The sequence below is a fragment of the Somniosus microcephalus genome, chromosome 14 (assembly GCF_052327205.1).
Source record: "Somniosus microcephalus isolate GS21.2 chromosome 14, FLI_Smic_1.0, whole genome shotgun sequence".
NCBI classification, from domain to species: Eukaryota; Metazoa; Chordata; class Chondrichthyes; order Squaliformes; family Somniosidae; genus Somniosus; species Somniosus microcephalus.
The window spans coordinates 53420363-53441475 of record NC_141000.1 but is presented as its reverse complement, the minus strand read 5'-3'; the positions used below and the strand labels follow the sequence as shown (position 1 = coordinate 53441475).

Sequence of the window (21113 nt, the reverse complement as noted above, 5' to 3'; positions counted from 1 at the left end):
GAGAGAGGTCAAGGTTGTTCATGTGGCGGCGCATGGCGTTGAGCGTGGATCTCAAGATGCGGCGAGAGCAGTAGTTTGAAGGACGATGAATATCGAGGAGATATTTGTAATCCTGGGTGGATCTAAAACATGAAGGGTGGAAGTTTAGTTGGAATCCACGTGGAATAACTCTGAACTGGAGACAGTTACTGAGGAAAGAGATGTGGCTGTGAAACCGAGTCTTGGCAGATACCTGGTCAAAAACGAGAAGGGAAACTGAAAGCAATGAAGATGAACAAGGTTGAATAGATAAACGGAACTCCCGTCGGAGAGAAGAGCAGAACTTCTTCAAGGTAGGCATTCCTAGAAGAGAGGTGGCAGTGAACCAAACACTAATATAATTGCACAATACTGCGGATGCTGGAAATCTGAAATAACAACAGAAAATGCTGGAAATACTCAGCAGGCCAGGCAGCATCCGTGGAGAGAGAAACAGAGTTAACGTTTCAGGTCTGGGACCCTTCAGCAGAACTGGAAAAAGCTGGAGATGTAACAGACATTAAGCAGGTGCAGAGAATGGGGGGTGGGGGGGGGGGAGGGGGGCGGTTAGGAGGGGAGGAAGGAGTAGAAAGAACATCCTGTACTTTTGTAAGAGGCAGGAAAGATAAAATGTTGCAAATGGGAATGGCAAAAATCATACTGCATGAAAAATGGGAGCAGGGATAATTATCTGAAATTGTTGAACTCAATGTTGAGTCCGGCAGGCTGCAAACTGCCCAATCGAAAGATGAGGTGCTGTTCCTCAAGCTTACGTTGAGCTTCATTGGAACAATGCAATAGCCCGAGGACAGAGAGATCAGAGTGGGAGTGAAGCGGTGAATTAAAGTGACAGGCGACCGGAAGCTCAGGGTCACCCGTACGGACTGAACGGAGGTGTTCTGCAAAGCGGTCGCCCAATCTGTGTTTGGTCTCCCCAATGTAGAGGAGACCGCATCGTGAGCCGCGAATACAGTATATTAAATTGCAAGAAGTACAAGTAAATCGCTGTTTCACCTGGAAGGGGTGTTTGGGGGCCCTGGACAGTGGGAAGGGAGGAGGTAAAAGGGCATGTGTTGCATCTCCTGTGCTTGCACGGGAAGGTGCCAGGTGAAGGAGCAGGGCTGTTGGGGGTGATTGAGGAGTGGACCAGGGTGTCACGGAGGGAGCGGTCCCTTCGGAACGCTGAAAGGGGAGGTGAGGGGAAGATGTGTTTGGTGGTGAGATCACGTTGCAGGTGGCGGAAATGGCGGAGGATGATCCGTTGAATGTGGAGGCTGGTAGGGTGAAAGGTGAGGACAAGGGGAACCCTATCGTGGTTCTGGGAGGGAGGGGCAGGGGTGAGGGCAGAAGTGCGGGAAATAGAACGGACACGGTCAAGGGCCGTGTCAACCACGATAGAGGGGAATCCTCGGTTGAGGAAAAAGGAAGACATGTCAGAAGTACTAGTATGGAAGGTGGCATCGTCAGAACAGATGCGGCAGAGACGGAGAAACTGGGAGAATGGAATAGAGTCCTTACAGGAAGTGGGATGGGAGGAAGCGTAGTCCAGGTAGCCAACAATTTCAGGTAATTTTCCCTGCCCCATTTTTCATGCAGTATGATTTTTGCCATTCTTATTTGCAACATTTGATCTTTCCTGCCTCTTTCCTGTTCTTCCTACTCCTTTCTCCCCTCCTAACCACCCCCCGCCTCTGCCCCTGCTTAATATCTGTTACATCTCCAGCTTCTTCCAGTTCTGATGAAGGGTCCCAGACCTGAAACGTTAACTCTGTTTCTCTCTCCACGGATGCTGCCTGGCCTGCTGAGTATTTCCAGCATTTTCTGTTGTTATTTCAGATTTCCAGCATCCGCAGTATTGTGCAATTATATTAGTGTTTGGTTCACTGCCACCTCTCTTCTAGGAATGCCTACCTTGAAGAAGTTCTTCTCTTCTCTCCGACGGGAGTTCCGTTTATCTATTCAACCTTGTTCATCTTCATTGCTTTCAGTTTCCCTTCTCGTTTTTGACCAGGTATCTGCCAAGACTCGGTTTCACAGCCACACCTCAGTAACTGCCTCCGGTTCAGAGTTATTCCACGTGAATTCCAACTAAACTTCCACCCTTCATGTTTTGGATCCACCCAGGATTACAAATATCTCCTCGATATTCATCGTTCTTCAAACTACTGCTCTCGCCGCATCTTGAGATCCACGCTCAACACCATGCGCCACCACATGAATAACCTCGACCTCTCTCTTCAGCAGCACCGACGCACTCTATTTCAATGCTGTCCAGGTCCACAGTTCCATTTCATTCTTCGACTCATTCGACGCTTCAACAAAAAACTTTTTTCTTCCTTTCTGATGTCAAGGATTGCAAGCTTCGTCAACTCGTGGACACCAACGCCCCCCCAGAAGCTTCTTCCCCGTTACTTTCCTCCGATCCGATCCCTTCTTCCAATCTCACCCCCTGCCGTGTTTTCACTAGCCCCTCTGACCTTCCCCTCTCTGACCCCGAACGTTCAGTCCTCAACAAAGGCCTGAGCTTCATCCCCTTACGCCCCCATCTGAATGAATTTCGAGCTCGGCACGATGCTGAGCTCTTCTTCTGTCGCCTTTGTCTCCGTGCCCACTTCTTTGCACGGCTGATCCTTTCTCCCACTTTCTAAATTCTCGTTCTACTTGGACTCCTCCCTCTGGCCTTCTACCCTCTCTAGATCTTTTCATTGCTAACTGCCGACGTGACATCGGCCATCTCCATTTCTCTGTTCCCCTCACTCACTCCAACCTAACTCCCTCTGAACTTGCAGCACTCCATTCTCTCCGATCCAACCCTAACATTATCATTAAACCTGCTGATAAGGGTGGTGCTGTTGTTGTTTGGCGATCCGACCTCTACCGTGCAGAAGCTGAATGCCAACTCTCCAACACCTCCTCCTACCTCCGCCTGGACCATGACCCCACCAGCAAACATCAAGCCATTGTTTCCAAGTGTGTCACTGACCTCATCTCCTCCGGAGATCTTCCCAACATGGCCGCCAACCTCATAGTCCCCCAACCCCGCACAGCCCGCTTCTACCTCCTTCCCAAGATCCACAAACAGGACTACCCTGGTAGACCCATTGTTTCAGCCTGTTCTTGCCCCACGGAACTTATCTCTTCCTATCTCGACTCTATTTATTTTTTCTCCCCTTGTCCAGTCTCTTCCCACCTACATTCGCGACTCTTCCGACGCCCTCCATCACTAACAGTTTCCAGTTTCCTGGCCCCAGCCGTCTCCTTTTCACTATGGACGTCCAATCCCTCTACACCTCCATCCCCCACCAGGACGGCCTTCAGGCGCTCCGTTTCTTCCTTGAACAGAGGCCCAACCAGTTCCCATCCACCACCACCCTCCTCCGCCCGGCTGAACTTGTTCTCACATTGAACAACTTCTTCTTTGACTCCAATCTCTTCCTCCAAATTAATGGTGTTGCTATGGGAACCCGCATGGGCCCTAGCTATGCCTGCCTGTTCATGGGATATGTGGAACATTCTTTGTTCCAGTCCTACTCAGGTCCCCTCCCTCACCTCTTTTACCGGTACATCGATGACCGGTACATTGGTGCCATTTCCTGCTCTCGCCCTGAACTGGATAAGTTCATTCACTTTACTTCCAATTTCCACCCTGCCCTCACCTTCACATGGTCCATCTCCGACTCTTCCCTTCCCTTCCTTGAGTTCTCCATCTCCATTTCTGGCAATCGGCTTTCAACAAACATCCACTACAAGCCCACTGACTCCCACAGCTACCTGGACTACACTTCCTCCCACCCCGCTTCCTGTAAGGACTCTATTCCATTCTCCCAGTTTCTCCGTCTCCGCCGCATCTGTTCTGACGATGCCACTTTCCATACTAGTGCTCCTGACATGTCTTCCTTTTTCCTCAACCGAGGATTCCCCTCTACTGTGGTTGACACGGCCCTTGACCGTGTCCGTTCCATTTCCCGCACTTCTGCTCTCACCCCTGCCCCTCCCTCCCAGAACCACGATAGGGTTCCCCTTGTCCTCACCTTTCACCCCACCAGCCTCCACATTCAACGGATCATCCTCCGCCATTTCCGCCACCTCCAACGTGATCCCACCACCAAACACATCTTCCCCTCACCTCCCCTTTCAGCATTCCGAAGGGACCACTCCCTCCGTGACATCCTGGTCCACTCCTCAATCACCCACAACAGCCCTGCTCCTTCACCTGGCACCTTCCCGTGCAAGCACAGGAGATGCAACACATGCCCTTTTACCTCCTCCCTTCCCACTGTCCAGGGCCCCAAACACCCCTTCCAGGTGAAACAGTGATTTACTTGTACTTCTTGCAATTTAATATACTGTATTCGCTGCTCACGATGCGGTCTCCTCTACACTGGGGAGACCAAACACAGATTGGGCGACCGCTTTGCAGAACACCTCCGTTCAGTCTGTACGGGTGACCCTGAGCTTCCGGTCGCCTGTCACTTTAATTCACCGCTTCACTCCCACTCTGATCTCTCTGTCCTCGGGCTATTGCATTGTTCCAATGAAGCTCAACGTAAGCTCGAGGAACAGCACCTCATCTTTCGATTGGGCAGTTTGCAGCCTGCCGGACTCAACATTGAGTTCAACAATTTCAGATAATTATCCCTGCCCCCATTTTTCATGCAGTATGATTTTTGCCATTCCCATTTGCAACATTTTATCTTTCCTGCCTCTTAGAAAAGTACAGGATGTTCTTTCTACTCCTTCCTCCCCTCCTAACCGCGCCCCCCCCCCCCCGTCTCTGCACCTGCTTAATATCTGTTACATCTCCAGCTTCTTCCAGTTCTGATGAAGGGTCCCAGACCTGAAACGTTAACTCTGTTTCTCTCTCCACGGATGCTGCCTGGCCTGCTGAGTATTTCCAGCATTTTCTGTTATTTCAGATTTCCAGCATCCGCAGTATTGTGCAATTATATCAGTCTGGTGAATCTTCGCTGCACTCTCTCCATGGCAAGAACATCCTTCCTCAGATAAGGTGATCAAAACTGCACACAATAGTCAAGGTGTGGTCTCACCAAGGCCCTGTACAACTGCAGCAAGACATCCTTGCTCCTGTACTCGAATCCTCTCGCTATGAAGGCCAACATACCATTTGCCTTCTTAACCGCCTGCTGCATCTGCATGCTTACCTTCAGCAACTGCTGCACAAGGACACCCAGGTCTCATTGCACTTCCCCTTTTCCCAATCTATTCCATTCAGATAATAATCTGTCTTCCTGTTTTTGGCACCAAAGTGGATAACCTCGCATTTATCCACATTATGCTGCATTTGCCATGCATCTGCCCAATCACCCAACCTGTCCAAATCATACAGGAGTTTGTCTGTATCTTCCTCACAGCACACACGCCCACCCAGCTTTGTGTCGTATGCAAACTTGGAGATATTACATCTAGTTCCCTCGTCTAGATCATTTATATATATATATATATATATATATACAGGAAACATTGCTTTATCCGGAGGTTATATGTCCGGAATACTCGATCTAACGGCAAAAATCAGGAGCCATTTTCTATGTTTTTTTAGTTCTCGTTGCTTTTTTTTTCCCCAGTCAAGCACTGCAAGGTCTGTAGCTATAGCAACAGGTTCAGCTACAGACGCTTGCAGCTGCAGCTGACTGTTTTGAAGCTGTTGCTAAGCAACAGGGTTCGTTGGTTCACACGGAGCTTCTCAGTTCTGTATGCTTAAACATTAACTCTAGTATGTCCGGCACTTTTGATGTTACGGCACCAGCTCGGTCCCGTCAGTGCCAGATGTCAGAAAGTTTCCTGTATTGTGAATAGCTGGGGTCCTAGCACTGATCCATGCTGTACCCCACTAGTCACTGCCTGCCACTCGGAAGAAGACCCATTTATTCCAACTCTTTGCTTCCTGTCTGCCAACCAGTTCTCTATCCAAGAGAGTACCTTACCCCCAATCCCATGTGCTTTAACTTTGCACACTAATCTCTTATGCGGGACCTTATCGAAAGCCTTCTGAAAGTCCAAATACACCACATCCACTGGTTCTCCCTTATCTATTCTACCAGTTACATCCTCAAAAAATTCCAGTAGATTAGTCAAGCGTGATTTACCTTTTGTAAATCCATGTTGACATTGTCCGATCCTGCCACTGTTTTCCAAGTGCTCTGCTATTACATCTTTTATAATGGACTCTAGCATTTTCCCCACTACTGATATCAGACTTACCAGTCTGTAATTCCCCATTTTCTTTCTACCACCTTTTTTAAATAGTGGGGTTACATTAGCTATCCTACAATCCATGGGAACTGTTTCAGAGTCTATAGAATTTTGGAAGATGACCAGCAATGCATCTACTATTTCTAGGGCCACTTCCTTATGTACCCTAGGATGTAGATTATCAAGCCCTGGGGATTTATCGGCATTCAATCCCATCAATTTCCCTAACACTATTTCCCTACAAATACTGATTTCATTCAATTCCTCCCTCTCATTAGACCCTATGTTCCCCGACATCTCCGAGAGGTTATTTGTGTCCTCCTTTGTGAAGACAGAGCCAAAGTATGTATTTAATTGTTCAGCCATTTCTTTGTTCCCTATTATAAATTCCCCTGATTCTGACTGCAAGGTACCTATGCTTGACTTCACCAATCTTTTTCTCTTCATCCAAAGATGGATGCACCTGAATTTCTAGGCCAGAGACAGCAACACAGGCAGTCAGTTAGGTTTTTGAAACAGAAAGCTGCAAGGCAATCAGGCCCAGCAAAAGCCAAAATGAAGGGGTTAGACATGCTGGCACACGTCTTTGACATCTCTTTCTGCCTGTTTCAGGTGGGTAGCTGATCTGCAGTATGTAGATATGGTCTGGGAGCTAAATTACCCCACACCTCAAAATTAGCCCAACCTGTGCCCTGTTTCCCCCCCCCCGCACCTGCTCAGACTTAAAATCAACAATGTCTGTGTTGTTGATTTATCATTAACCACACTGTTGCTACTACGGTTTCTGCTTTCTCTCTCTCACACGCACACTTTAGCTTTTACTAACTGTCCTAACCCAACACAGTTATTGTTAAGTCTGTGTGTCCCAGTTATGCTTATTATAAATCACTGGACACAGACCACAAGAATAACTTTAACAGGTCTTTACTATTCGGAGGTCAGGGCTGAACTGCCCAGCAAATCCCTACACAACACTTATATACCGGTGTGGTCACCACCGGTATTACAGTATACAGCAGCCAAGAGAAAGTAGTACATCTCTTAAGGTAGTTCTCTTAAGGTGGAACAGGTTACATACACCACAATCCTCCCTTTTTAGCTTAACAGTGTATATCCCCATTTAACATAACATAACAACATATAGATATATATATATACAACTTCATGCAAAACAGTTCAAAGATTCAGTCTCTGAGGAGGCCTCCTGATTCGAGTTGGATAACGCCTTTCAGGGGTCTCTGATTCTCGTTGCTGGGGTGACTCATCTAGTTGATCTTTTATGGATCGGACATCATCCTCAGGTACATTCACTTCTGAGGTAGATGCTTCAGGCTCACTAAATTCTTCCACGGTTGTCTCTGCCGTAACCCTGGGTTTGACCCTTGTTCTCAATTCTACCAGTTGGTCAGCATGACGCCGTATTACATTTTCACCAATATCTACTGTGTACATTAGGGGTCCTTGTCTGGCCCGAATTGTTCCAGATTGCCATTTCTCATTTTTATAGTCCCGGGCTAACACTGGTTGTCCTATTTCAAAACTCTGAGTGGTCTTGTTATTTATATGCTGGAACTGTTTGTTTTCAACTTCCCTCCGCACATTTGGTTTTAACAAGTCCAACCTGGACCGCAACCTCCTGTTATAGAACATCATGGCAGGACTTTGGTTTGTCACTGCATGAGTGGCGTTTCAATATGCCAGTAGGAATTTGTCCACCTTGTGTTGTAGTGGGATCTGATCTTCGCTCATGGCCTTTATTGCTTTTTTTGAACGTTTGTACAAATCTCTCGGCCAACCCGTTTGTAGCCGGATGATATGGGGCAGAGGTATAATGTTTCACCCCATTCTTCTTCATGAATTTCTGGAATTCTTCTGACACGAACTGCGGTCCGTTGTCTGAACATATTTGTTCTGGCAATCCATTTCTTGCAAATATCGTTCTTAGCACCGCGATCATCTTTTCCGAGGTAGTGGTAGTCATCTTAATCACTTCTGGCCATTTAGAATGTGCATCCACCGCAATTAAAAACATGGAGTCCATGAATGGACCAGCAAAGTCAATATGTACACGTTGCCATGGGGTTGAAGGCCATTCCCATGGATGCAGCGGTGCAATCGGAGGTGCATTTTGCACTTTTTGGCACCCTGAGCAGCTTTTCGTCAGATCCTCTATCTGTTGGTCGATACCCGGCCACCACACATAAGCCCTAGCAAGGCTTTTCATCTTGACTCCCCCCAGATGACCTTCATGCAGTTCCTTTAGAACTCTCTCTCTTAACTTAGGAGGAATAATCACCCTTGTTCCATACATCAATGTTCCTTGACCGACGGACAGCTGTTCTCGTCTTGCTGAGAATGCCGGTAACAGTGGATCACCATGTGCTGGCCATCCCTTCACTGTCACTTTGTAGACCCAGGACAGTGTCGGGTCGTTCCTGGTTTCTCTTTCAATACTTGCATTGGTGACTGGTAAACATTCGATGATGGTCGAGTGAAATAACTCAACAGGGTCAACCGTCGGTGCCTCCTCCTCTGTAGGTAGTGGCAGGCGCGACAGCCCATCAGCATTACCATGCTGCTTTGTACCTTTGAATTCGATCTGATATTGATGTGCCCCTAGGAAAAGGGACCATCTCTGGAGTCTCTGTGCTGTCATCACCGAAACACCCTTCTTAGGGTTAAAAATGGATACCAACGGCTGGTGGTCTGTCAAAAGCGTAAACTTTTGGCCCTGCAGGTAATGATTAAACTTCTTTACTCCCCACACAAGGCTGAGAGCCTCCCTATCTATCTGAGCATAGTTGCGCTCAGCGGAGGTCAATGATCTGGATGCGAACGCAACTGGCCTCTCCAGGCCATTTGGCAACTTGTGTGAGAGTACTGCCGAAATACCATATGGAGAAGCATCACAAGCCAAACGAATAGGCAGCGTTGGGTTGAAGTGAGCCAACACTTCCTCTGAGGTGATCAATGCCTTGCTTTTGCGAAAGGCCCTCTTACAGTCCTCGCTCCACTTCCATGGTACTCCCTTCTGCAAAAGAGCGTTCAGCAGGTGCAGCACCGTGGATAAATTTGGCAGAAACTTATGGTAATAGTTAATCAACCCTAGGAACGACCTCAACTGGGATACATTATCCGGAGCGGGAGCCTTCACAACAGCTTCGATCTTGTCAGGAGACTTATGAAGCCCCTCCTGGTCAATGACATGACCACAGTACGAGATCCGCTTCTGAAAGAACTCACATTTCTGGCGGTCCATATTCTTTCAATCTGGTGAGCACCAGTTCCAAATTTGCAAGGTGTTCCTCGTCATCATCTCCTGTAATCAGAATATCGTCCAGGTAACATTGTGTGCCTGGAATTCCCTGTAATACCTGCTCCATGGCCCTCTGCCAAATTGCTGGAGCCGGTGCCACTCCAAAAACCAGTCTATTATATCGGTACAAGCCTCTATGCGTGTTGATCGTGAGATACTGGCGTGACTCTTCCTCAACTTCCATCTGTAAGTACGCCTGTGCCAGGTCTATCTTGAAGTGTTTCCCGCCAGACAACGAAGCGAAGATATCCTCAATCCGCGGAAGCAGATACTGCACCATGTGAAGCACCGGATTAACAGTGATCTTGAAATCTCCACAGATGCGAACCTTCCCCGGTTCCCCCGGCTTGTTGCTCGATGAATGCTTCATGACGGGGACAATGGGCGTGGCCCACTCACTCCAATCTACCTTAGACAGTACTCCTGAATGTTCTAGCCCTTCCAGCTCAGCTTCCACAGCAGGTCGTATCGCATAAGGTATCGGTCTGGCTTTGAAAAATTTCGGGTTTGCATGTTCTTCAACCTTGATGTTTGCCGTAATTCCTCTGTGTTCCCAGTTCCTGTTGGAACACCTCTTTAGCATCGTCCAATATTCTGGACAATCGTTTAGGTTTGACATCTTTTTTACCGGAATCTACCGTTAGTGCTTTTAAGGAATGCCAGTCCATATTTATTTTCCTAATCCACTCCCATCCCAGTAGTGGTGGACCTCCCTCAGGTAGCACATATAAGTCCATTCCTCGGCTTTCTTTGCCCTTGTGGACCACCTTTACCTCTATCTTCCCGATGGGGTATACTCTTTTCCCCGTGTATGTTTTCAATACAATCTCCGTATCCCATAGGGGAATATGTGGGAATAACCTTTTGTAATCTTGCTTATTCATGACCGTCAATGCCAATCCAGTGTCCAATTCCATCTTCACTTGGACTCCTGCTATCTGAAGTGTGACCCAGATTGTTTGGAGGTCTGCTTCATTACCAACATTGTGTACTCTTAGACTACCCAGTTCATTACTGCTGGAGTCTGAATTTGACTTCTGTTCGTTCGAACTGTTCTCTGTCACCTTGTGTACCTTTCTGTACTTTTCCTGCGGTGACTTTTTGTTGCTGGTCTTCTTTCCTGACCGGCATACTTTAGCTATGTGACCAAGCCTGCCACATTTTCTGCATTCCTGATTTTTTGAACCAGCACTGGTTCTGATCGTGCGTTGTCTTTCCACAACGATAACATTTTACTGTACCCAAGACCATTTGATTGGTGCTGAGTTCCGGTGACCATAGCTGCATTTCCGCAGTGCCTCTCGCTGTGGCTTCGTGCGATGCTGCAATAGTGACAGCTTTATCAAGCGTAAGATCATTCTCCTCAAGCAGTCGCTTTTGTGTTCCTTCTTTTAACAATCCACACACAAATTTATCTCTCAGCGCATCTGCTAGTCCTGTTCCAAACTGACAGTACTTTGATAGCTTACGCAGTTCAATTAAAAATTCAGCGTTGCTTTCGTCTTTCAGCTGCGTTCTTCTGTAAAATTTAAATCGTTCCGCTATCATCAGCGGCGTGGGGTTTAAATGATTTTTCAGGACAGTAACAATATTCGCGAAAGTCTGATCCGCCGGTTTATCTGGTGATAGAAGGTGCTTCAATAGCCCGTATGTCTTCGCACCCATTGAGCTTAATAAGGTTAGTGCTTTCTCATCATCTGGTACCTTATTTGCTTTACAATAAACTTCCATGCGTTCTACATATGTGGTCCAATCTTCGATATCGCTACCAAAGGTATTAATGTTCCCATGTTTAGGCATCCTTGCAAGTTTTTAAATTTTTCTTTTTCTCAAAATGGCGGCTACCCGCGCTTGTCTTCTTCCCCCGCCTACTAAAATGGCAGCTTCCCGCACTTGCCTTCTTCCCCCGCTGGCTGCAATGGCGATTGCCGTGCTGCTGCCGTTCTCGCCTCCCCAGCGGTTCTCAATTCCCCGACGCTGCTTTTACTCCCCCGCGGTTCCCGTGGGCATTCACGCTTCCCCTGCTGTTGCGCCTCTCAGCCCCGCATGCAGCCCGGTCCTTTACACCGGCTGCGTTTGAGTTCTCCGTGGCTCTTGTGCCTTAAGCTGCCCCAGTCGCTGCGCCTCTCAGCCTCGATTGCAGCCCGGCCCTTTTCACCGGCCGTGGTCGAGTTCTCCGCCCTTTTTCCTCCGTTTTCCCTCCCCCACTCCACAGTCAACACGGCCGACTTTCTGCTCGTGTCGCTGATCGGCTTACCCACCACCGTGGTAGAAGGGATGATCACTGCCTGTCGCTGATGGAGGCTTTGTGGTCAGAATTTTTCTTTTTAACCCGGGTTCTCGATGCCTCCCGTGCGATGGTGCTCAGCAGGATGGTGAGGGCGGATGCCTCTTCTCGACGCCTGTTCTGAGGACGAAGCTGCCTTGGATGTAAAACTGCCGCAGGGTAAGATCGGACTCGTCGCCACTGTTAAGTCTGTGTGTCCCAGTTATGCTTATTATAAATCACTGGACCCAGACCACAAGAATAACTAACAGGTCTTTACTATTCGGAGGTCAGGGCTGAACTGCCCAGCAAATCCCTACACAACGTTTATATACCGGTGTGGTCACCACCGGTATTACAGTATACAGCAGCCAAGAGAAAGTAGTACATCTCTTAAGGTAGTTCTCTTAAGGTGGAACAGGTTACATACACCACAGTTATCTTCTAATATCAATGGCTTAGTAGTTCAGGGAAGTCTGAATTACCCAACATCAGACTAAACCAAATGTCCAGAACAAGCCCAGTTTGTTCATCTCTGTGGGTTCCTTATTGTGAAAAACTATTGTTATGTACAGCAGCAGTCATAGCATCTGGCAATGTGCTTCAATTGAGCGGTGATTATTCTGAACATACTAATTATTCTGCATCAATGAATGATGGATAATTTCACCAATTATTGATTGCTGGTGACTGATGAAGGGTTTGTTGGCTATTTGTGGGTTTAGGGGAGTATTAGGACTGTAAAGGATTGGGCCCTTGTGACAGTGAAAAAAGATAGCTTTTATTAACTGGCCAGAAAATACATCATAAACCATCACTAGACTGCAAAGCTACTAATCAGTAATCTATGTCCTACATAAATGTAGTTTTTAACCGTTTGAATCTTGCAGTAATAGCCCATGCATTCTATACCCTTTAAACCTAAATCATGCTACAATTATGCTTTTAAGATAAAGTTTAATATGCGTTTGTTGCGTAAATTAAGGAAGGCCCCAAAGGCAATTATAACAAGGTCAGCTCTCTCAAGTTTTGGCCTTGGTAGATGTTGGGAGTACAGGATGATTTGGATCAATTTCACTCTGGTGTCAACTGGTGAGTCAGAAATCTTTCATAGTCTAATTTATCTTCCAGCAGCCTTTATCCAGCAAGTGATGGTTAAACTATCGTTTGAACTCCTGCACACAGGGAATGGCACTCCACAGGCTACTATCGGGGAGAAAACGTTGACACACAGCAGGTGAGTGAAGCTTCAATGAAGAGTATTGACTTGCAGCTGTAACCCATCTTACCTTCCTGCCATAAATAAGGATGTATTAAAATATTAACGTCTCTGCTGTGCTGCTCCAGTCATGCTTTTGTATGGGACAAATAGCCGCTGAGACACATGAGCCCCACAATTCCTAGGCATGGGAGGGTGATTCTGCAGTGTAAGCCAGGCACAGAAACCAGAAATTGGGATTGGACTCAGTTCTACTGGATCCTTTTTTTTTTAAATGGAAGGGAAACTCTACCAGAAGGAGGGAACGGTGATTCTTGCACCTGCCCTCCCCATCGTGCTGATGTCAGAAGAAGAGGCGGGACTGGTGTGATGAAATCTCTAGATCTCCCAATGCAAATGCCAGAATAAGGTCATGGCAGAAGTAGGAGCTACAATGGCAGCTTTATAATTGAGAATTCATACTAAAGAATTTACCAACCTTAAGATGGAATGGCCCACCCACCTTGACAAAGTAGCAAGGCACTGCTGAGCAATCTCTGGGACCCCGTGGAGCAGATGCCCAGAGAATGCTGGAATTGGCTGGATGCCTGTCCCCACTCTATGTAAGTGACCCTGGAATTTCAGCTGGGCTCGGGGCCAGGGAAGACTCGTGGGCTGAAGTCCCTCTCTGAAGTGGCAGAGCTGAACACCAAGAATTCTAGGCCTTTGTATTTGATGCTGCAGGAGATGGTCTCTGGAATAAAGGAGATTTTGCTCATTCTTTCCACTGGACTGTGTTGCTTTGGACTGCAGAAAGCAAGAGATTTTCTTTTCCTCTTCAGCTTGTCAAACATTCTAGAATGTTCTATCACTGGGCAAATATAAGGGGTAATTTTGTAATCCCACTCTTTCAATCGTGAACCAAGCACACAGGGAGTATGGAATCGCAGAATCACCCATGTGCTTGTTGGACATTAAAGTTGCCAATGGTGATAGGTTGGACACAACTTTCTTGACGATTTTCCTCTTTCAACATCTTTTCCAGCTATCTTTGTCACTTCTTTGGTCTGGCATAATTCATGTGCATACTAAACAGTTGAATAGGGTGCCATCCATGCCATTAAGGGCACATCTAGGACACCTCTCTGCCTTGCCTTAATATTGTGGAAAGTCTGCACTGCCATTTTGAGCGGGGCTGGGTGGGGGGGTTGGGTGGTGATGCCAGGTTCTCACCCCCACGCCCCGGAATGAACCTGCGTGTGCTCTCAGTGGCCTCCTCTAAGAGCCACCAGTTGTCCTGGATCCCCGCCCAAATTTTGGTGGTCATCTGAAATGAAGTCAGGCACAGGAAGTGCCCACCCACTTTCTGACGTTAAATTTTAAATTAAGGCATAATGATGCGTCACTGTCATTGCATTTGGATCTGCTGTAAGTACAAACAGTCTTCCAAATTTTTACAGTGCATCAGTCAAGGTGGACATTCAGCATGATGAGAGAGATGACACTGATGATATAGAGGATGGCAAGAAAGTGGGAGAGTTAACAACCATAGTTCTTCAGCAGCAGCTCACTTATTGAGAACGTCAACGAAACAACTCATGCTCCCCTGCATTAATAGTGTCAGCTGTGGCTCAGTTGGTAGCACACTCACCTCTGAGTCAGAAGGTTGTGGGTTCAAGTCCCACTCCAGGGACTTGAGCACATAAATCTAGGCTGACACTCCAGTACAGTGCAGAGGGAGTGCTGCACTGTCGGAGGTGCTGTCTTTCGGATGAGACGTTAAACTGAGGGCCCGTCTGCTCTCTCAGGCGGGCGTAATAGATCCCATGGCACTATTTTGAAGAAGAGTAGGGGCGTTATCCCTGGTGTCCTAGCCAATCTTTATCCCTCAATTAACATAACAAAAACAGTTCATCTGGTCATTATCACATTGCTGTTTGTGGGAGCTTGCTGCGCGCAAATTGGCTGCCGCGTTTCCCACATTACAACAGTGACTACACTTCAAAAGTGCTTCATTGGCTGTGAAGCGCTTTGAGATGTTCGGTGGTCGTGAAAGGCGCTATATAAATGTAAGTCTTTCTTTAGTCACATCTATCATCAGTCTCAGTTCTTCCACCATACAATCAAGAGTATCCGCCCAAATACCAAAACTGATCTTCACATTGCTATATCTCCTGCTACTACAGGAGATAAACCACCAGCCTTGCCTTCCCCCATGCTCATGGCTTTGCCTGAGCCACCAACCCCCAGGGCTTTGTGCTCTGCTTGAGTGACGGCTATGATACTGGGTACTCCTGTCCTGGATTTGCTCCTCTCCCTTGCATTATGCGCTGTCTTGTCCTGTATAAAGAGAGGGGAGAGTTAGTGAGTGGCTGTTGAAAAGGAAAGCATAGTGCAGCTGACACACTGTGCTATGCGCTAAAGTTTTGAAAATGTGAATATTAAAAAAAATGCATAAGACTAGGCTTTTAGGCCCTTTTAAAACTTAAACGGCTCCTCCAACATCCATAGCCACACTGGACACCAGGGTCGAACAGGCATCTATAGCAGTACTATGGCACAAATGGCAGTATATATTGTGTGACATAGTTTTATTGTTTACATACCATTACAGCAGGCTCATCCATATACAGCAGGAAACCTTTGAAATTGTGGGTGAGAGCAAGGGACTGGCAGAGCGCATTCCATAGATTTTCCTGCCTAAATCTGCTTAAATTATGCATGGAAGTTGACATAACTTGAGCAGAATATCTAGGCCCTTAAGTATTGTGACTGAATTAAAAGGACTGCTGTGGTGTATGTAACCTGTTCCACCTTAAGAGAACTTAAGCCTGTTCCACCTTAAGAGATGTACTACTTTCTCTGGCTGTTGTATACATAATACCGGTGGTGACCACCGGTATATAAGCACTGTGTAGTAAGATTGTATTTAGTATAGTCCTGACCTCCAACCAGTAAAGACCTGTTGAACTTTAATCTTGTAGTCTGTGTGTTATTAATTACAACTAGAACACACAGACTTTACAGTGGCGACGAGTCAGATTCTTACCCTGCGGCAGTTATATCCACGGCGGCTTCGTCCACAGAACGGACGTCGAAGAGAGGCTTCCACCCTCATCGCCCTGCTGGAAGACACGTCGCGCGGCAGACATCGAGAAACCAGTGTGCAGAAGACATCTTGAACTCGAAGCCTCCATCAGCGGCTGTCAGCTATCTTCTTTCTACCTCGGTAGTGGGTAAGCCGGGCAGCGACGCGACCAGAAAGTCGGCCGCGTTGGCTGTACAGACGGGGAGGGAAGATGGAGGAATAAGGGTGGTGAGATCGATCGCGACCGGAGATAAGGGCCGGGCCACATTCGGGCCGAAAGGCGCAGCGCGGGGACATCAATCGCGGCTGGTGATAAGGGCCGGGCCGCATTCGGGCTAAAAAGGCGCAGCGTCTGGGGGCAACTGAAGGCGCAAGAGCCACGGTGAAGCGGAGACAGCGTCGGGGGAAGGGTGAAGACCGCCAAGCGCGGGAAAACCGCCATTTTGTAGGCGGAGGACGAAGACACGAGCGCGGAAGCTGCCATCTTGGATAAAAATAAAAATAAATTAAATTGCAACGATGACTAAACATGGGAACATTAATACCTTTGATAGCGACATCGAAGATTGGGCTATGTATGTAGAACGCATACAAAATTATTGTAAAGCAAATAAAATCCCAGATGAAGAGAAAGCACTAACATTATTAAACTTAATGGGTGCGAAGACATACGGGCAATTGAAACACCTTTTATCACCAGATGAACCGGCGGATAAGACGTTCGAGGAGATTGTTACTGTCCTGAAAAATCACCTAAACCCCACGCCGCTGATGCTAGCGGAACGATTTAAATTTTACAGCAGAAGGCAGCTGAAGGATGAAAGCAATGCTGAATATTTAATGGAATTGCGTAAGCTAGCAAAGTACTGTCAATTCGGAACGAGACTGACAGGCGCTACGAGATAAATTTGTGTGTGGTTTATTAAAAGAAGATACACAAAAGCGATTGCTCGAGGAGAATGAGCTGACGCTTGAGAAAGCGGTCACTATGGCAGCAGCACATGAAGCCGCAGCGAGAGGCACGGCAGTAATGCAGCTACGGTCACCGGAACTCAGTACAAATAAATTGGGTTTGAGTACTGTAAAATGTTATCGTTGCGGAAAGACAGCGCACGATCAGAACCAGTGTTGGTTTAAAAACCAAGAATGCAGAACGTGTGGCAGGCTTGGCCACATAGCTAAAGTATGCCGGTCAGGAAAGAAGACCAGCAACAAAAAGTCACCGCAAGGAAAATACATAAAGGTACACAAGGTGACAAAGAACAGTTCAACCGAACAGAAGTCAGATTCAGACGCTAGCAGTAATGAACTGGGTAGCTTAAGAGTACACAATGTTGGTAAGGATGCAGATCTCCAGACAATTTGGGTCACCCTTCAGATAGCAGGAGTCCAAGTAAAGATGGAATTGGACACTGGATCGGCATTGACGGTCATGAAGAAGAAAGATTACAAAAGGTGATTACAAAAGGTTATTCCAACATATTCCCCTACGGGATATGGAGATTATATTGAAAACATACACGGGGCAAAGAGTGTACCCCATCGGAAAGATAGAGGTAAAAGTGGTCCACAAGGGCGAAGAAAGCCAAGTAATGGACTTATATGTGCTACCTGAAGGAGGTCCACCACTACTGGGACGGGAGTGGATTAGGAAAATGAATATGGACTGGCACTCCTTGAAGGCACTAACGGTAGTTTCCGGGGAAACAGATGTCAAACCTAAACGATTGTCCAGAATATTGGATGATGCTAAAGAGGTGTTCCAGCAGGGATTGGGAACACAGAGGAATTACGGCAAACATCAAGATTGATGAACATGCACACCCAAAATTTTTTAAAGCCAGACCGGTACCCTATGCAATACGACCTACTGTAGAAACGGAACTGGAAGCGCTAGAACGTTCAGGTGTACTGTCTAAGTTAGATTGGAGTGAGTGGGCTACGCCCATTGTTCCCGTTATGAAACGTCCTTCGAGCAACAAGCCAGGAGAACCAGGGAAGGTTCGTATCTGTGGAGATTTCAAAATCACCGTTAATCCGGTGCTTCACATGGTGCAGTATCCGCTTCCGCGGATTGAGGATATTTTTGCTTCGTTGTCTGGCGGGAAACACTTCACCAATATAGACCTGGCGCAGGCGTACTTGCAGATGGAGGTTGAAGAAGAGTCACGCCAATACCTCACGATCAACACGCATCGAGGTTTGTACCGGTACAATAGGCTGGTTTTTGGAGTGGCATCGGCTCCAGCAATTTGGCAGAGGGCCATGGAGCAGGTATTACAGGGAATTCCAGGCACACAATGTTACCTGGATGATATTCTGATTACAGGTGATGGTGATGAAGAACACCTCGCAAACTTGGAACTGGTGCTCAACAGACTGAAAGAGTATGGACTTAGAGTTAATTGGCAGAAATGTGAGTTCTTCCAGAAGCGGATCTCGTACTGTGGTCATGTCATTGACCGGGAGGCACTTCATAAGTCTCCTGACAAGATAGAGGTAGTTGTAAAGGCTCCCGCTCCGGATAATGTCTCTCAGTTGAGGTCGTTTCTAGGATTGATTAACTATTACCATAAATTTCTACCAAATCTATCCACGGTACTGCACCCGCTAAACGCTCTTTTACAGAAGGGGGTACCATGGGAATGGAGCGAAAACTGTAAGAAGGCATTTCGCAAAAGCAAAGAATTGATCACCTCAGAGGAAGTGTTGGCTCACTTCAACCCGACACTGCCTATTCGGTTGGCTTGTGATGCTTCTCCATATGGTATTTCGGCAGTACTCTCACACAAGTTGCCAAATGGCACGGAAAGGCCAGTCGCGTTTGCATCCAGATCATTGACCTCCGCTGAGCGCAACTATGCGCAGATCGATAGGGAGGCTCTCAGCCTTGTATGGGGAGTGAAGAAGTTTAATCATTACCTGCAGGGCCAAAAATTCACACTTGTGACAGACCATCAGCCGTTGGTATCCATTTTTAACCCTAAGAAGGGTGTTTCAGTGATGACAGCACAGCATCTCCAGAGATGGTCCCTTTTCCTAGGGGCACATCAATATCAAATAGAATTCAAAGGTACGAAGCAGCATGGCAATGCTGATGGGCTGTCGCGCCTGCCACTACCTGAAGAAGAAGAAACGACGAAAGTTGACCCTGTTGAGTTATTTCATTCGACCATCATCGAGTGTTTACCAGTCACCAATGCAAGTATTGAAAGAGAAACCAGGAACGACCCGACACTGTCCAGAGTCTACGAGGTGACAGTGAAAGGATGGCCAACACGTGGTGATCCTCTGTTACCGGCATTCTCGGCAAGGCGAGACCAGCTGTCCGTCTGCCATGGTACTTTGATGTACGGGACAAGAGTGATTATTCCTCCCAAGTTAAGGGAAAGAGTTCTAAAAGAACTGCATGAAGGTCATCTGGGGGGAGTTAAGAGGAAACGTCTTGCTAGGGCTTAGGTATGGTGGCCGGGTATTTACCAACAGATAGAGGAGTTGACGAAAAGCTGCGCTGGGTGCCAAAAAGTGCAAAATGCACCTCCGATCGCACCACTACACCCATGGGAATGGCCTTCAGCCCCATGGCAACGCGTACATATTGACTTTGCTGGTCCATTCATGGACTCCATGTTCCTAATTGCGGTGGACGCACATTCCAAATGGCTAGAAGTGATCAAGATGAATACCACTACTTCAGAAAAGACAATTGCGGTGTTAAGAACAATATTCACAAGGAATGGATTGCCAGAAGAGATCTGTTCGGACAACGGACCACAGTTCGTGTCGGAAGAATTCCAAAAATTCTTAAAGAAGAATGGGGTGAAACGTTATACCTCTGCCCCATATCATCCGGCGACAAACGGGTTGGCCGAGAGATTTGTCCAAACATTCAAAAAGGTAATAAAGGCCATGAACGATGATCAGATTCCGCTACAGCACAAGGTGGACAATTTCCTAATGGCGTATCGAAACGCCGCTCATGCAGTGACTAACCAAAGTCCTGCCATGATGTTTTATAACAGGAGGTTGCGGTCCAGGTTGGACTTGTTAAAACCAAATGTGCGGAGGGAAGTGGAAAACAAACAGTTCCGGCATATTAATAACAAGTCCACTCGAAGTTTCGAAGTAGGACAACCAGTGTTGGCAAGGGGCTATGGAAACGAAAAATGGCAGTCCGGAACAATTCGGGCCAGACAAGGACCTCTGATGTACACAGTAGATATTGGTAACAATGTGATAAGGCGTCATGCGGATCAACTGGTAGAATCAAGAGCAAGGGTCGAACCCATGGTTGCGACAGAGACAACTGTGGAAGACGTTAATGAACCTGAAGCATCTACCTCGGCAGGGACTGTACCTGATGATGACGTCCAATACATAGGAAACCAACAAGAAGAGTCACCTCAGCAACAAGAATCAGAGACCACTGAAAGGCGTTATCCAAACCGAATCAGAAGGCCTCTTGAGAGACTGAACCTTTGAACTGTTTGTACCTGAAGTTATATATGTATATATGTTATGATGTTATGTTAAATGGGGATATGACTATTAAGCTAAAAAGGGAGGATTGTGGTGTATGTAACCTGTTCCACCTTAAGAGATGTACTACTTTCTCTGGCTGCTGTATATGTAATACCGGTGGTGACCACCGGTATATAAGCACTGTGTAGTAAGATTGTATTTAGTATAGTCCTGACCTCCAACCAGTAAAGACCTGTTGAACTTTAATCTTGTAGTCTGTGTGTTATTAATTACAACTAGAACACACAGGCCTAGAAATTCAGTATAGCCACTTTTGGGGCGGTAAAGTCGGGCGGTCGCTAAAGTTAGCGCCCGCCGGAAACTGCAGGTCACTTCGCGGAAATTCAGTAGATCTGGCCAAGAGTTTGGGCGAGCGCTGAAACTGGCGTTGCACTCCTATCTTCAGGCGCTAAGCCGGCGGTGTGGACTGATAACGCCGAGGCCGGGCGCAGCGCAGGTGCGGTCATGTTTTGATTGACAGCAGACACCCTGA

At 47.1% G+C, this 21113-nt stretch overlaps 1 long non-coding RNA gene across 1 annotated transcript in view; it reads left to right on the top strand.

The window, feature by feature from the left end:
- LOC147107492 (uncharacterized) overlaps window positions 1-21113 on the top strand; it is a 90041-nt gene that overhangs the window by 6996 nt on the left and 61932 nt on the right. Inside the window, exon 2 of the long non-coding RNA XR_015080920.1 lies at window positions 12945-13050. This is a non-coding gene — a long non-coding RNA (uncharacterized LOC147107492). The remainder of the gene's footprint in view (window positions 1-12944; window positions 13051-21113) is intronic.